The following is a 17,173-nucleotide window of genomic DNA, read 5'->3' on the forward strand; positions in this document are numbered from 1 at the left end:
GTTCCAACCCCCCTGCCATGAGCAGGGAACCCTACCACTAGACCAGGTTGCACAAAACCTCATCCAGCCTTGCCTTAAAAACCTCCAGGGATGGTGCATCAACAGCCTCCCTGGGCAACCCATTCCAGTTCCTCACCACCCTTAGAGTGAAGAATTTCTTCCTAATATCTAACCTAAATCTCCCCTCTCTCAGTTTAAAACCAGTACCCCTTGTCCTATCAGTATCTTCTCTGATGAAATGAAACATGAGCCAGCAATGCCCACTTGCAGCCCAGAAAGCCAACTGTGTCCTGGGCTGCATCAAAAGAAATGTGGCAGCAGTGCCAGGGAGGTGATTCTCCCCTTTTACTCAGCTCTCATGAGACCCCACCTGGAGTGCTGTGTCTAGTTCTGGAGCCCCAAACATAAGAAGGACATGGAGTTCATGGAAGAAGTTCAGAGAAGGGCCATGAAGATGATCAAAGGGCTGCAGCACCTCTGCTATGAAGAGGCTGAGAGAGTTGGGGCTGTTCAGCTTGGAGAAGGCTCCCAGGAGACCTTACAGTGGCCTTCCAGTACTTGAAGGGGCCTACAGGAAATCTGGGGAGGGACTATTTACAAGGGCTTGTAGTGAGAGGACAAGGGGTAATAGATCAAAACTGGAAGAGGGGAGATTTAAATTAGACATTAGGAAGAAATTCTTTAGTGTGAGGGTGGTGAGACACTGGAACAGGTTGCCCAGGGAAGCTGTGGAAGCCTAAATCCTGGAAGTGTTCAAGACCAGGTTGGTTGGGGACCCCAAGCAAACTAATCTAGTAGGAGGTGTCCCTGCCCATGCAGGGAGGTTGGAACTATATGGCCTTTAAGGTCCTTTCCAACTCAAATTGTTCTATGATCCTATGATCCTATGATTCTATGATCCTGGGTGTGCAGGAGCCCTTGCCACAGACCACCATCACATCAGTTTTCTGTGCTGATGATGTCAACCTTTGTTCCTGCAGCTCTTCCCACAGGAGCACAGCTCCTGGATAAGGCCAGTTTCATTTGTTTCAGCAGCCCAACTCGACTGCAGTTATGAACCTGAATGGGGAATTCGAGGAGATAATGTATTCTTCAGCATACTGTTGCATCACATTCTTTGGGGGATTGATGTTGACCATCGTCATATAGCAAATATCCCCTCTGATTTCTCTGGCATCAGGAACACGGCTGAGTGGGTGACTTGGCTCTGTAGCTATAAATGTGAGTGCATTCTTGAACTCTAGCTTTATCAGGGCACTTATAAATAGCCAGAGCCCTAGGAATTTGTAACAGGAGGTCATCTGAGGATGCTAACACCAGGCATCTCTTCAGTCATGGGTTTCTAGGGGTTTTCCTACAGCCAGGCATGCTCTGCAGGCTTAGCTCACGTAGAAATGTTATTTCTCTATTTTTGCTATTGCAAAACGAGGGAAAGTGGTATCCCAGTGGGATGAGGCAAAGCCATTCCAGCTCTCCTCTCACTGCGTGCAGGTGCTTTGCTGCTCCTGAGGCAGCACCAGTGTGGGAGGGATGTCCCTGCCAAGGGGTAAGGTGCTGCTTGTGCAGGGGTCAGCCCCGCTCTTCACGCCTCTCTTCCTCGTCCTCTGGGTAGCAGCATGGCAAGGCTAGTGGGGTCAACCATGTAGGGCACTGCACCTCCATGCAAAAAACATCATCCATCCACTTTATTTGTGCTTACAGTTAAATTTAACCATTGTCCCTGCTAAGCCATTTGGCACCTCAGTCTCTTAGATAAACTTTCCAAGCCTGTTTTCTGTCATTGCCCCCAGAGAAAGTGCTAAGAGTTTAGAAGACAGAGAAGGACCCATGGCTTCAAGCTTGCCTCTGTACCAAAGACTTGAGGGATTTGTTGTCATTCTGGACCATGCAGTTGTCACCTCATTAATAATCCTGCACTGAATTTAGGTTAGGAATAAGCAGATCCTCCCAGTGCACTGCACTCTGTGTGACTGTCAGGAAGCTGCCACCTCAGCCGTCTGGGACCCTGGCCCTTCCCCTATTTCACCCTGAGGGTCACTGTGAGGGACCAGCCCTCAGGATCTATTGTGGGAAGTGGTGTCAACACTTTTGTAAGCCCTCAAACGAAACAAAAGGACCGCCTGACAAAGGAATGTCTGGCATGTGGCCTGAGGCCTGCTTATAGAGACAAGAGAGATGTAAGATGGAGGAGTGGAGGGGATGGAGGTCCAGTGCAGTTGCTCAATCCTGTCTCAACCAGTCTTACACACAATTGGGAAATAACTGCCTAAAGGAAACACCTATAAAAGGAGGAGCTCTGCTGGTGGGCTTTGGGAGCCCCACTGACACCAGTCCTTCCCCACTGGCCAGACCAAAGCTGGAGCACAAGACTGGTGATTTTCTGTCATCTCTCTCTCTAACTTTTCTTATCCTACTCTCTGTCTCTTTATCTCTTTCTTTCTCTCTCTCTTTTCCTTCCTAAAATCATGAAGTAACACAAGGCCTACCACAATTTTACTCGGGTCACGCAGCTTGAACGTATATGTTACATGACTTTTGAAGTCAAAATACCAGCCTTTATGATCACACAGCCTCAGCATATGTAATAGTCAAAGTATCAGTATTCCTTCTATGTTCTAGTTAAAGCTGATGTTCAAATACAGACCTTGAGTGTCATTTCACCTTAATCTGATCAAGGGGTATCAGATGGTCGAGCATTTCCTTGGACTGTGGTATTTTAGTCACTCTCCCTGGGAGAACCAGGTGGGAAGGCTTCAAGCTCCTGCAGAGGAACAGAAAAGGGATGGAGAATGGGGGAGACTGGGGCCAAACTGGTGCACTGAAGACAGTCAAGCCCAGACACAGACCCTCTCAGAGCATCTCCAAGGTGCTGCAGTGCCCACTGCCTCCTGCTCGAACCACCAGCTACATCTGTGCTGAGCAGCATCTCCCCCTGCTTGTGTGTCCTGGCTTCTTTGCCTCTTTTGGTTACCTCCATGGTTTGGTGGAGAAGCAACAGAAGGGAACAGCTGAAAACAATGTGCTGTGTAGCAGGCAGTAAAGGCAGAATGTAGCAGCTGCCAGTCACGCAGCCTTGCTGAGGTTTTACTGACTGCAAAATAGAGTAAGGCCAACAGACATTAGGAAGAGAGGGATAAATTACAATGCTAACACTTGGGATCCACTCATGGCAGGTCCTGAGCACTTTCTCTTCCCACTAACTTCGCTGGACAATAACTGCACACAGCAGAACAGCACCATTACTATGAGTATCTGCAAAGTATCCTCTTGGGAAAACACAGAGATATGTCTGTTCCCAGGAGTGATCAGCCTGGCTCAGAGCCAGGCACACTCTGTGTACAAAGAGGGGCCCATGTGGGCAGGGCTACACACATCAGTGCCTGCAGGGCCGGGCAGAGTGTTTTGGCCACAGCACATTCAGAACCACACCACTGTGATCCACCACAGCTCAGGATGGAAACTCCTTCGCTGTGCTCTCAGGTGGTGCAGTGAATAGCAAAGCATGTGGAAAATTCTACCAGCTTGAGGGGAGTGTCAAAAACTCCCCTTCCCTGACCAGGTCCCCACCCCTCGTCGGCTGCTTGGTGTGCCTGCAGAGCCAGGCACTTCGCTTGAGATCCAGGGCTGTCACCCGCAGAGATTTATGGGTGTTAATGCACCAGTGTAATGTGACCCTGACCCCAATATTTAAAAATAGCCCAAGGGACTGACCTACATAAAATCCAGTCTAGATTGGGTGCCTGGTTAGCATGATGACATTTTAAACACGGTGCAGTTGATTTCATTATTTTAGGTGGGTTTCTTCTAGGAAGGTTATGCAAAGTGTGTGTTCAAAGAACATTGCTTCACGTTAGATTAAAGCAGTAAAGGAAACTGGAGAAAGCACTTGCTGTTTATTCCCCAGAGCAGCTATTAAAGGAGTAGAAGCAATGCCTGGACTGTAGTATTATTCAACAATTTATGTGTGCTTTGTCCTTTCCTCTGAAAACCAGAGGTAAAGCAAGCCACCGTGTGGCAGAGGATCCCTGCACACACAAAGGGAGAAGCAGTAAATGCTGTGGTAAACACTGGCCAGACTGGGGCCCCTGGGACTGGGCATCCCACTGGCTCCTAAGGGTCATCCTCCTGGCTCCTGGGCAGCGACAGGGCAGAGATGCCCATCCAGCACTTCCCAGGCTTTACACCCTCAGTATTTCCAAGATCCTTCACCGCTGGCCTTCCCAGGGATATTAGTGAGGAGTACAGCAAGTTTTCTGCTCTGCAAATCCCTCCTCTGCCCAGCTGTGAGGTCCAGCTGCTATGCTGAGAGGCTGCTCAGCCTCCCCCCACTTCCCGGGGTGCCTGCAGCCTGCTGTGGAAGTGGGAAAAACTACCTCAATCTCACCATGCATGCCCAGAACCCTTGCACAGAGGAGACAGTGAGGGTAAACGTGCCCCCCATCATGTTTGGGAGCATATTTTCCAAACCACAGGCAAATCCTTAAGGAGGTGCTCCATCACCCTGACAGCAAAGGGAGAGGACCAAACCAGAAGCCAGTGCAGTCCTGGACGTAAACATGTGCTTCTGGGAACAACAGCATGTGGAGTGCCACGTATGGGGTGCAGCCAAAGGTTTTTTTTGCACTCACCTGATTTTGCCTAAACCCTTGAACTAGATGGGAGGTTTAGGAGAAAACATGTACCCCTGGCTCTCCAGAACTGTTCTCTCACTGCTCAGCCATGGCCCTGTGCCCTCAGAGCCATGCACTGCCAGGAAGCAGGAAAGCCAATACAGCAGAGCTCAACTTCAGCTGCAGGCTCACGCTGCTTAGAGTTACATGGGAAGTAAAACCTGGTTTTAAGGTGATTTTAAAATGAGCTCACGGAAGACTGGGACACTGGGGAGCAGAGGGAGGCACTGCCTGTCAGCGTGTTGGCTCACAGCAGGCAGTACAACCAAAACTTCCCTTCTAGCAGCCTGCGTGAAAGGAATTTACCTGTGACCGCCTGTCCCCAGGGTCCTGGTGACCTGAAACAAAAGCTGCACCTCCTTTGCAGTCTGATTATCATGGTCCCTGCTCCACGCCAGGTAGTACCCTGGGTCTGCACCATGCCAAGTGGTGAGACAGGAGTCACCCAGGAGGAGGAGAGGTGACACCTGCAGTATGCACAGGCACAGGACAGGGCTGGGACCTTTCTGTTTTTCTGACCATCTCTTTGGGGATGTTAATGGCAGAAAAAGGGCAAGGCTGACCATGTCAGAAAAAAAATTCCCAGTTTCAGGCGAGAATTCCCATCAAAAAGCTGAGCACAGGTTTGAGGATGTTGAAGCTCTCATGCTGGGAGGTGCTACAGCCTCTGACTGCCCAACAGCTATGTTCAGCACTTCATTGTTTCAGCAGAAGGTTTATATGTCTGAGACCCAGCATGCATGGTACAGAGTACTCAAATCTGTATTTCAATTGAGGAAGAAAAACCATGAGTGAAATATTAAAGGGGCAAAGAGTAAAAGTTCCAAACAACTTCAGGAGGAATCAGAGTGAGGGACAAATTTAAGGCAAGGATTAGGAGAGATGAGCCTGCACCCAAAATGGAGAGAGGCACAGGCTTTGGGATACATCTGTAGGCAAACCCAGGCTGCGCCAAAATGCTTAATTCCTTCAGCAACCTCTCCTCACTAGAGCAAAAAAGATCCCACGTATTTGGCCAACCATCCATATCTAAGAGCAAAAACAGGTCCCAGGGGCCTTGTGAGCCTCTGGTAGAAAAGGCAGTGAAAAAGGCAGACCAAAGAGCAAAGCAAAGGCAGGGAATGACTGGGACATGGGTGGCATTTTTCCTGCTACTGATGTGTCATGGCAGTAGTGGATGCCTCTCACCAAATACCAGTGTAGAGCACAAGGTTTATCTCAGTTCAAGAATAACCAGCTGAGATGTAATGATTTGAAATGCAGTGTAACGGACTAGATGACCTGATGGTGCTTGCCAGTCTGAAAGGCTCAGTAGCTTCTCCTGAGCACCCATCGATCCTGGGGCAGCCCTGCTGCAGGGTGTGGGAAGGAGTAATCATCCATCCCCTGTTAATGACAGCAAGAACTCGAATCCCAGACAGTTTGTTTGCTGTAAGGGAAATTTTGTCTTTCAAGTGGGAAATAAACAAAATTACTAGCTCAATGCTTACCTTCTTGCACAACAGGTTCCTCCACACAAGAAAGTTTAATCAATTCTTAATTACTAAATCACCTCAACAATCACATTGTAGCTCTCTGGTTTCTCTAGGACTACAATTCTAGTCCTTGAGCTCTTTTCTTCCAGCAATATTGGGTCAGTCCTGGGCACTGGGTCTCTGGACCTGTTCAGGAGGGTCTCCTGATGACACCCAGAGACCTGACTCTATCCATCCTGTCACAGGGACTGGCTTGGAGGAAGAACACCACCTTTCCTTCCCATCTGCTTTGTTCCACCACAGGAGGACACAGGCTTTTGACTTAAATTCATGCAGCTTTCTAGACCTCAGCTTATTCTTTCTAACCTATTAACAGCTTTCTAGCCATCAACATCTTCCATGCCCAGTTTACACATGAAAAGTGGTTTACTTCCAACACTTTGTTTGGGTAGACTCGTGAGATCTGGCAGAAACAGCAGCTCATCACTTACGTTCATTACACTGAAGCAGAATATCACAAATAACAACTAGGGAGATGATCTTACCTTTAATAATGTAACATTTTTAAAATATTCCTTTGATTTTTATAGAAGGAAGGGTAACTAAATGTGTTTGAAGAGATAGAGGCTCTCTCACTTTCCTGGCATTAGCATCAATCTCTCTGACATTATTTGTGTTAGTTTTCTCCTGTGTACAGAGGTTTAACTGGATTTCAAACTTTATCAGGAAAATTCAAAAAGTAAAGGCCAGGTATTTTTATGCTTGCTGGCTGTAATGGTTTTTATTTCATCTCCTTGACTGTGATTATAGAGATAATTCTTGCCCCTTGAAAACAGTGTTAAATTCTCAACTGCTCACAAAGCCATATGAAAGTAATTTATTGCACATCACTGAACACCTTCAAGGGGCCTGAAGCAGCGTTAGCATTTTTATAGGAAGTGCTGGTATATCCTTTTGTAAATATCCTACCTGCTTTTTTATTCCTGCATTTTTATGAAAGGCACATAAATGCTTGCAAAGATGTGCCCAGCACCATATAGAGGAGCCAAAGCTAGCTAGAAGAGGCTCCATCAGGATGCAGTGGGTCACCCTGACTTTCACATCAGCTGCAGCGAGATATTTCAGCTCTGTTAAGTGCTGAGGACCAAAGGCACGTGATTACAAATCCATCCCTGCTGGCCGCATAAGACTAGTTACTCCTGACCAGAAAAACCTTGCTTCGTGTCACCTCCTGCGGGGATGGTGACACCAGGTTGTGGCAGGTAGCACAGAGGACCCAAGAGGGAAAGAAACTCAGGCTGTCAAAAGGCTCTCCCATATGTTTTAAGACATACACGTTTAATCTGAAATAAAGGTGACAATCACCAATGTCACTCATCAGGCAAAGAAATAACTTAGAATACCCAAATAAAGAAAAATAAAGAACAAAAACAAGCTGCCTAGGCTGGTGCTTTCTACCAGCCACTCCAGTTAATGCCACAGTAATTGAAACCTAAACCACCAAGACAGTTGGGCTTTATAATTCTTCTACCAACAAAGCAGTAGTGGGAGAGTTTCATATGAACTAATATAGGTATTGCAGATGGAAAGTCACTTGGCACCAGAGTGAAGCAAGGGGATTGCTTAATTTTTGGCTGAGGTTCTCAGGGATTGTAAAAGTTATGTTAGCAAATGGATTTGTTACTTTATCAGCTGACATTCCCTCCGATCAAGCTCCTTATTTTTCTCTCCCCCTATTTTTTGTATATTTTAGGGCATTCACTCTTGGTACAGAGGGGCAGCTGGTGCTGTTTGTGGACTACAAATTCTTGGCACAGAGAAGCCGCAGCTCAGATTTTGGATACAAATGTATTTGTAGAGAAGGAGCACACAAAAACATCTGCAGCACAAGATGCTTAGTCTGTGGGCCTAAAAAAAACACAACAAACTTCTCCTTTGCCTGAACCATTGCTCCACCTGACTCAAATTTCTGTGTTGAAGAGAGCCAGATTTTGCTGAGGGCTGACCATGGGCTGTCCACGATGCAGGAAAGTGCTCATTGACACACTGTGGGCATCCACATGTCAGGGAGTGCCAAGTTCACCAGGAGCTTCATCATTAACTCTAGTGCTTGCTAAGAAGTACCACGGTTTATAGTGCTCTACTCTCAGCTCAGCTCTCCCAGGATCTAAAGATGGCTGGGACAGGGGTGGAATTCCTGGAGAGGCTGCTTCAGCCAGACTTTCTGAATGTTGACCACAGCCAGCTAAAGTAGTTTTTGTTCCAAAGCTCTGCTGTAGTTGCTGGCAGGGCTTTTTCTGCAGCAACACCCTAATTAACACACATAGAAGAGGTTGCAGATTTGGTCCTAGACTTTGTTCTCCCCCAAAGTGAAGTAAAGCCGCACAGCAGGGAATGGACAAAGTGCTCCCGAATGCAGCCTTGGTGTGAGGATCCCCCCTGTGTTTTCCATTTGGGATATCTACAGCTGATGCAGTTATCATCAGGAGGCTGTCCTGGGTGCCACACCAAGCTCAGTCCCTACCTCCAGGGTTGGCCTTTCCAGGTATGCAGTGACCAAAGTGAACCAGAGCAAGTGAGCACACTCCTTGGCTGCTGCTCCAGCAGCTCCAGCACTTACCTGTGCAATTTAATCCATGAGCTGGGGTCTGGGTATGCACGGAGAAATATCCTAGGCACTGTCTCTGGGCAAGCTGCAGCTGTCCATCCATGCTGCTCAATGCTGACCCAGCCCAGCCCTCTCAAACCTGAAGCATCGATTGTTGGGCCTAACATGCTCCTGCACCTGTTTGTGCTGGAGTCACAGAATCATAAAATAGTTTAAGTTGGAAGGGACCTTAAAGATGATATAGTTCCAACCCCCCTGCATGGGCAGGGACACCTTCCACTATACCAGATTGCTCCAAGCTCCATCCAACCTGGCCTTGGATACTTCCAGAGAGGGGGCTTCCACAACTTTTCTGGGAAACCTGTTCCAGTGTCTCACTATCCCCAGGCTCAGCATGAGGAGCTGCAAACAGCAAGTGAAGTGACCTGGGTTGCATGCTGAGGGAGGGGCTGGCCTCATGTTGGGTTCTGCATTGCCCTGGAGGTACCCACCTGCCCTAGAGGCTGCACCACTCACCAAACAATCTTTCTGCTGCCTGAAACTTCCTGTTGATGTGTTCTGTTCCAGCAGTGCAATGGCAAGGAAATCAGTGTTGTTGAAGGTCTGCCTTTTCATCTTTTACTAGAACAGACTTTATTAGATTAACTCCATAAATTTAGGCATCCATATAATTATCAGTGCTTTTTGTGCCTTTGTGGGTCAACCACGCTTAAAAACTTCTTCTGTAACAAAATTTCCCAAAGGCTTTTGTTGTATTTATGATTTCTTAAATGCCCTTGGAAACTCCGGAAGAATGATAAGAATCAGGCTGGAGGCCTTTTGTCAGCTTAGACTAATGGAAAATCCACTTCATGAAATGAAGTGACCTTCTTTCCAAAACACCGTGGCCATGTCCCAGACACCAAGGTCTAAGGATGAGCGGGTTCATAGCTCATGGTTTCATTTTCAAACCAGTATATTCATATTCAGAAAAGATTTATTTATTTTTCAAAAACAAAGCTGTTCTCAGAGCAGCTACAGGGACTGAAAAATAACCCCCCAGCTTTCTCAGTGAAGCAGGTTTGGTTTGGTTTTGTTGGGTTTTTTTGTTTGTTTGGCACTGAGTTATCTCAAGTACTGCACAGGAACCATTCAGAGTTTAACCACATCTGTCCAATATGCTGAGAATTGCCTTTTGCCTTTCTAATGCCCACATAAAAATGAATGTAAGCAGTTTTTCTTTGATTTTCTTCTGAATTGCAAAATGGGCCATCACGTGGCAAACCAAAGGGGAGGAGAGAGGCTGCCCTGCAGGCATCAGGCTCAGAGCTGCAGGAGAGGTCTCAGTGCTGTGGGGAGGCCCTTTCATAGCAAGACATGACACAGAGGCCCTGGTGAGGCTACATCTGGAATATTGTGCCCAGTTCTGGGCCCCACAGTTCCAGAAGGACAGGGAACTGCTTGAAAGAGTCCAGCTCAGAGCCACAGAGATGATGAAGGGAGTGTAACATCTCCCCTTTGAGGAAAGGCTGAGAGAGCTGGATCTCTTTAGCTTTGAGGAGACTGAGGGGCGACCTCATCAATGTTTTTAAATATGTAAAGAGCAAGTGTCAGGAGGATGGAGCCAGGCTTTTCTCTGCTTTGGTCAGACCCCACCTGGAATACTGTGTACAGCTCTAGAGCCCTCAGCACAAGAAATATGTAGACCTATTGAAGAGGGTCCAGAGAAGGGCCAGCAAGGTGATCAAAGGGCTGGAGCACCTCTGCTATGAAGACAGGCTGAGAGAGTTGGGGCTGTTCAGCCTAAAGAAGACTGTGGGGAGACCTCATAGCAGCCTTCCAGTACTTGAAATGGGCTACAGGAAAGCTGGGGAGGGGCTTTTCATCAGAGAAGATACTGATAGGACAAGGGGTACTGGTTTTAAACTGAGAGAGGGGAGATTTAGGTTAGATATTAGGAAGAAATTCTTCACTATGAGGGCAGTGAGGAACTGGAATGGGTTGCCCAGGGAGGTTGTTGATGCCCCATCCCTGCAGGTTTTTAAGGCCAGGTTGGACAAGGTTTTGTGCAACCTGGTCTAGTGGTAGGGTTCCCTGCTCATGGCAGGGGGGTTGGAACTTGATGATCTTTAAGGTACCTTCCAACCTTAATAGTTCTCTGATTCTGTGATTCTACGATTCTGTGATTCTATGATTCTATGCCCAATGATAGAACAATGGGTACTAACTGGAGCATAGGAGGCTCCATGTAAACATGAGGAAAACCTTTTTCACTGTGAGAGTGACAGAGCACTGGAACAGGCTGCCCAGAGAGGTTGTGGAGTCTCCTTTGCTGGAGACATTCAAAACCCACCTGGACACGTTCCTGTGTGATGTGCTCTGGGTGATCCTGCTCTGGCAGGGGGGTTGGACTGGGTGATCTTTCAAGGTCCCTTCCAACCCCTACGATTCTGTGATCCTGTGATTCTGTGAAATGCTGTTTTGCATCACCACAGCAGCTCGTGGGGATGAACAGGGAGGCAGTTGCAGCAAGGATGGAAAGCAAAGCCTGGGCAGCACAGCCTGCTACCTGCTTGGCACTGATGTTGTGTGTTACGAAAGCCCCTCTCAGCTCCTATTTGCTTGACTTTAGGATTAACTGGGGGGGATGAGGAGAAACAACAAATTGGGATTACCTAGGAAAACAAAAAAAAAAAAAGAGAAGGAAATCAGAGACATCGCCAAGATGCAACTCCTGGCTGCAGGTTCAGCAGGACCTGCCTCCAAGCTGGAACACAGTTGATGTTAGATAAGCCACAAGCAGCAGATTTCCCAGCTCAACAGTGGCAGAAGTGAAGCTGCTTCTTCTGCCTTTGCTGTTCTCTGCTTCCTTGTTGACAGGCATCTTCAGCCCTTCTTCCCCATCACTCCCTATGCCGAGGACATGCAGAGGTTCCTGTCAAAAGGTCTTAGATACCCGCTGGAAGAGTCCATGTCCTTGATTTCATAATTCTGAAAGGGGAAAAAGGAAGAGCAGCTACAAGAAAAACAATCTCTGAACAACAGTTCTTCCCTATGCTCCTTTCCAGAGCGCGTGATGGGCAGGAACAGGGATGGCACTGAGCTGCAGTCCTGCATCACAGCGCTGGCCTCGGCCCCTGCTCAGCGTGGACGCGCAGCTGAGGCCTCGGTGCTGCCAAGCTGGAGACCAGCCGTGCTGGCCCCAGCCCCTACCTCTCAGGCTCTCTCTCCAGGGATCTGACTCAACTACAGGAATGTGTGGGGAATGCCAACGTGCTGAAGTAGAACAGAGGAAGAAAACAACAAAAGGAAAACTTTATTTGGACTTATTTTTTTTCAGGAAGCTCATTAAAAATGCCGTAATTAGAGATGGAAGCACAGTTACAGCTAAATTCGTAATTTCTACAGCTTTTATGCTTTGCATAGTCCTAGGGAACCACAGTTAGAACCCTGTGAGCCACAACTCCAAAATATAAGCAGGCCTGGAGATGTTTCCTCCTAGGAAGTACCCTGCACTCCTCGGCGACCAGCTCTCCCCTTTGCTATCCCTTCCTGCCTGCCTTGCTCTTCTGCCTTCCTCCAGCCCCCTCCCAGGAGCTGGGCAGGCCTCCTGCACCACAATGAGATCCCTGGCACCCATGTGGCCTCCTTGGCCCCAGCAGCTCCCTGTGGACAACCTCATCCTCAAGTAACCCCTTTTGCTGCTGATGCCTGCTGAGTCGGGGCTGAGAGCTGCTGCACCCAGCACCCTCCACACACATCAAAAGTGTTGCTCAGAGGGACATGGTGTTGAAGTGGTCAAGACCCACCTAGATGCATTCCTGTGTGATGTACTCTAGGTGACCCTGCTCTGGCAGGGGGGTTGGACTAGATGATCTTTCGAGGTCCCTTCCAACCCCTAGGATTCTGGGATTCTGCAGCAGACTTTCCCTGGCTGCTGCCTCCTTCCAGGAGGCATCCCTCGTTGCACAACCCTCTGTGGCAATGAGCCACAGCTACAGCTATGAACTCCTCAACGTCTCCCAGGGCAGAGTTCCAACTCCAATACCCACATTCATAGCATTTTAACCCTGCATTAAAACTAGCAAGTTGCCTGAGGCTACACCTGCAAAGGCAGATTTGCAAGGCCTTAGAAGGCACTTGATGTGTCCCACACCATCGTGCTGGAAAACTGTCTCTTTCAGGCTCCTCTCAGAGAGGAGCTGTGTAAGTGCTTGTTTAGAATAAAATATCAAGAATAAACTATTATGGACATTCTGGAAATAAACAAACAAATAAATAAATAAATAAAGGACAGGAGGGACACTACTATATGTTTGTCCCTGAAATGCTGAAATATGAGCTCGCTCAGTCAGCCCTGGCTCTGGTGTGCCAGTAGTACAAGAAAGCACAAAGTAAGCAAACACCACCTTTTGTCTGAAGGAAACTGTAAGGGGGAGAAGAATAAAAGGGATTTAACTTTCTGCCTTAGGACCAGGAGGGTTTACCAAGATCTCCTTAGAAATCCGAGCACAATGAAAGTGGCACAGCACAGTTGAAATTCCAACCCCAAGCCAGCCAAAACCAACACGGGAGAGCAGGGCTGCAGCCAGGTGAGCCTGCCTTCACACACGGTGCCCAGCTGCCTCCAGCAGCTCATCCTGTGCCACTTTGGAAGTGTCTCCTTTGGACAGCTGCCAAATGCATCCATGCCTCAGGCAGCAACTGCCCAGATCAGAAAACCACTGGCATGGGTTTTGGGAGGTGAGGGTGCCTGCTGCCTGGAGGGACCCAGAAGGATGGCAGAGCAAGGGGGACTTCCTGGAGAAGGTTTTTGCACCAACTACTGTCCTAGCAAAAGCTGGAAAATCCTCTTTTTACATAGTTTCAGGTCACATCCACTAAATTTTGGGGGTTGATTTTGTTGTATCCAGCACACCTCCAGGGCTCTGCCACCCTGCCTTGGGCCAAGTTCCCTATTTCATATCTCATCTGCAATGAAACATCTGCTTAAAAAGCAGCAGACACCGCACAGCTACATTTGTTTCTGCTAGAGCAAGGTTTGTGCTGGGTGCTGCATGGTATGGGGGTTGTTGCCATGGGAAATATCAGCACTTGTCAAAACTTTCAAATCCAACCCAGCATATGAAGGCATCCTGCTTCCTCTTGTGCAGCATGCCCACAAAACTGGTGACAAACTTCAACGGTGGCAAAGTGACTGCAGAGAGGATGGGGAATTAAATTTGCTCAATAAACGTTAAAGAGAGAAAGATACAGGCAGCAGTGAAGAAAACAGAGAGTACCAGCATGTAAACAGAAAGTACCAGGGACAAACAGACTAAAAGGGAAAAGAGTTCATTAACAGTAACATTTTGTTTCACTTTGGTCACATTAAGAGTGTCCTGTGGCTTCAAACACAGCACCGAGATTATGCTGCAATGAGTGCTCAGGGTTGTAAAGTTCCTGTCACCTCAGTATTAGTTACACTAATTAGTGGCAAGGCCGTGTCTTGGCCGTGGTTCCCAGCACAGGTGGGTGAGGGGGTGGCCATGTCCCTCTGCTCTTCCTGCCTGTTTATCTCCTCCTCCCCCACGTGCTGCTTCTGAGGTTTCTTAGCGAAGAGGCTCAGGGTGGGGAGGACTTTGTCTGCTCCCTCCTCCCTGATCAACACCCAGAAGAGGAAGAAGGGAGGAAGTGAAAACTGCCCTGTGCCCTTGGACCCAAGTGATGCTCAGTCCTACTGACTCGCCTCCAAAATTGCACAGGTAACCAGCTCTGCCAAGCTAGTCTAGCATAATTGCCAATAAGACAAGAACCAAAGCTTTTACACAAGAACCATGTACCTTAGGCTCAGAGCTCAAGACAGCGCATGAGAATCCAGAAGAAAGAAACCCTAAATCATTGCCAGCCGGGCACTGACACTGAGGGTTGTGTCCAAGTGGGACACTTAACCACTGCAGGCTGTCCTGTCTGGCACCAAAGCAAAGCAGAGGATTTCATAACTTCTGAAACCCGATCTGAAGATGCCAGACCTGGCAAGGCCTGCTAAGTCTCTGTGGAACATGGCTGTGTCCTCCCAAGAGCTCACAGCCTTTGCAGACTGCATGCTACAATGGCACTACTCAGGCAAAAAATTGTGTTTATTTTATAGCCTGTTTAAGCCAACCAGCAACATTAACAATGCACAGAAATAAAGTGGATCAATTCCTTATCATAGGGATGATTTTTTTTTATTTTTAAGTAATTCAGGAAAACACATTTCAGGACAACTAAAAGTTTGCTTTGGTGTGAGAATGTCTGTCAATATAGGCTTAAATCCTGTCAAGAGACAGGGCCTGTATTTCTTGATCACCTGACGGTGATGTAGCCAAGGCAGCAGAGTGTTATGGTGCTGAAGAATTCTCCTCCCCAGCAGCAGTATTGCAAAACCAAACCCATGGATATCTGGTTGCAAAGTTTCCATTGATGGTGATGGTAAAAACCAACAAAATACCCTTGCAGGAATGTTTTACTCTTTGGTTTTTTGTTACCTACTAACATCATCAATACTTCAAGCACATACAAAGTGGGTGTCCTTTTTTTTCCTTAGAGGCTGTGAGGAACAAAGGCCGACAACTCTCTTAACTTGAGCAAGCAAAACTAGCTTTGCTCAAGTGAGGCATCACTTTGATTCCCCGAAAGAAACACAATTATTTGGGTGATTTCTTTAAAGATGTCCTACTTGAGGAGCTGTCACCCACATAAGCTCACATTATTTACTCATTACACTGCTGTCTGTTCAAAGCCTGAAATGGTGTGCAAATAGTACTGACCATTTTTTCACCTTGTGTATGGTTAGTCAGGAGAAATTAACCCTTAACTCTAAAGAACCATTCTTCTTCCCCAGATCCAGTGCTTTATGAAACTAGAGCCTAAAAAACTCCTAAGCACATTGAAACTCATTAGCTGTGCAGATATCCCACAAACTGGGAGGTGCACTGAATATCAGCATGAAACCATGTCTTGGATGAAAACTATGAGTGCTGAATCAAGCCACCAGCATATAATCCACATCTAACGTGATAAAGAAAGCTCATCACCTTCCAGTCCATCGGTCCTGGTTAAGCACCTGTTTAACCGTGCTGTGATACAGGTTTGTGATAGGCTTTTGGATTTTTACCTAACACTGGAAGTAGGGATGATGTGAGCACAGGGCAGGGACATGAGGACAAAGCTGTGTTGACCACCTAAATGACCCAGCTGCAGACCCCTCTGCTCTGAAAGCATCAGGTACTGGTACAGTCTAACCTCATCCAACAGACATTGATCATGTTTTGCAGGTGGGACTTCAAAGACCTCAGGTGCTGTTTGTCTTCTTGGCGGTGGGTCTTTCTCTCTAGCCCCACCCCAGAGCAGTTACAATTACCCAGGATTTGACTATCAAATCCCAGGGAGATTCATGCTCACCTGCTGTGTGAGGAGGCCATGCCTCCTTGCTTGCAGATGCTCTTAGAGACAACTGTGGCAGTGTCTGACACAGGTGAAACTTCCACTGCTTTCAGCTGTCCAAGCCCAGCATTGGGCAAGAGTATCTCCAGGCTGAGATCACCTAGGGCAGCTTGCACCCTCAGTAATGCCCTTGCCAGCCTTGCCAAGGCTTCACAACTATTGCCAAACGCCTTTGTTGTTTGCTTGTTTCCCAGTGGCACCTTTGCATCCCACCTCATGGTGTGGCAGTGTGAGCCAGGCGAGCTGAGAGCTGGAGGGGCTGAACCATGGAGAGGTTTCCTGCTCACAGCCCAGAACCTCCCAGCAGAGGAGCCGGGTGCAGCACAGGAAGCCCCTCCAGCTCCCTCCTCCACCTCTGCTCTCCCAGCAGAGCCCCTCATCCTCGCCGGATCGAGGCTTGGGCTGCTGCACATCCCCCCGGGCACGCAGGGACGGTGAGGAGGTGAGAAACGAGGGGTCTGTAGCTGCACGGCCGTGCCCTCGGGGGTGAGCTGCAAAGCTCTCCTGTGTCAGGGGTGAGGGGCCAGCAAGCTCTGCCAAGCAGGCTGCTCCACACAATGTCAAGGAATCCTTTCCAAAAAAAGCACATACAGCCCTTTCCCTCTTCTTCCTGGGAGGTTTGCTGTCCAGAGCCTGAGGATACATGATCCCACAAAAGAAGCTGGAGTCACCTTCCAGATCTCTCTGCATGTTGAATATATTTCCTCTCTTTCTTTTACATTTTATAAATAGTCCAGCCTTCCTGCAGCTTTTTTCCAGACCCGGTGACTCATCATTGACTCATTATACTTGTTGCTTCACTTAAATGGGGAATTGAAAAGTCCCTTGCATAAGTGGGGGAAAAAAAAAATAATAAAAATATCCCCCCAGCTGCAGACTACCAACTAACCACTTTGGATGTTTTCCTACAGGAAGACCTGAAAAAATCCCTGCTGTCCTACAACTGGGAGTGTTACTATTAAGATGAATCAGTG

This window comes from Apus apus, chromosome 2 (genome assembly GCF_020740795.1).
Source record: "Apus apus isolate bApuApu2 chromosome 2, bApuApu2.pri.cur, whole genome shotgun sequence".
Classification (NCBI taxonomy): Eukaryota; Metazoa; Chordata; class Aves; order Apodiformes; family Apodidae; genus Apus; species Apus apus.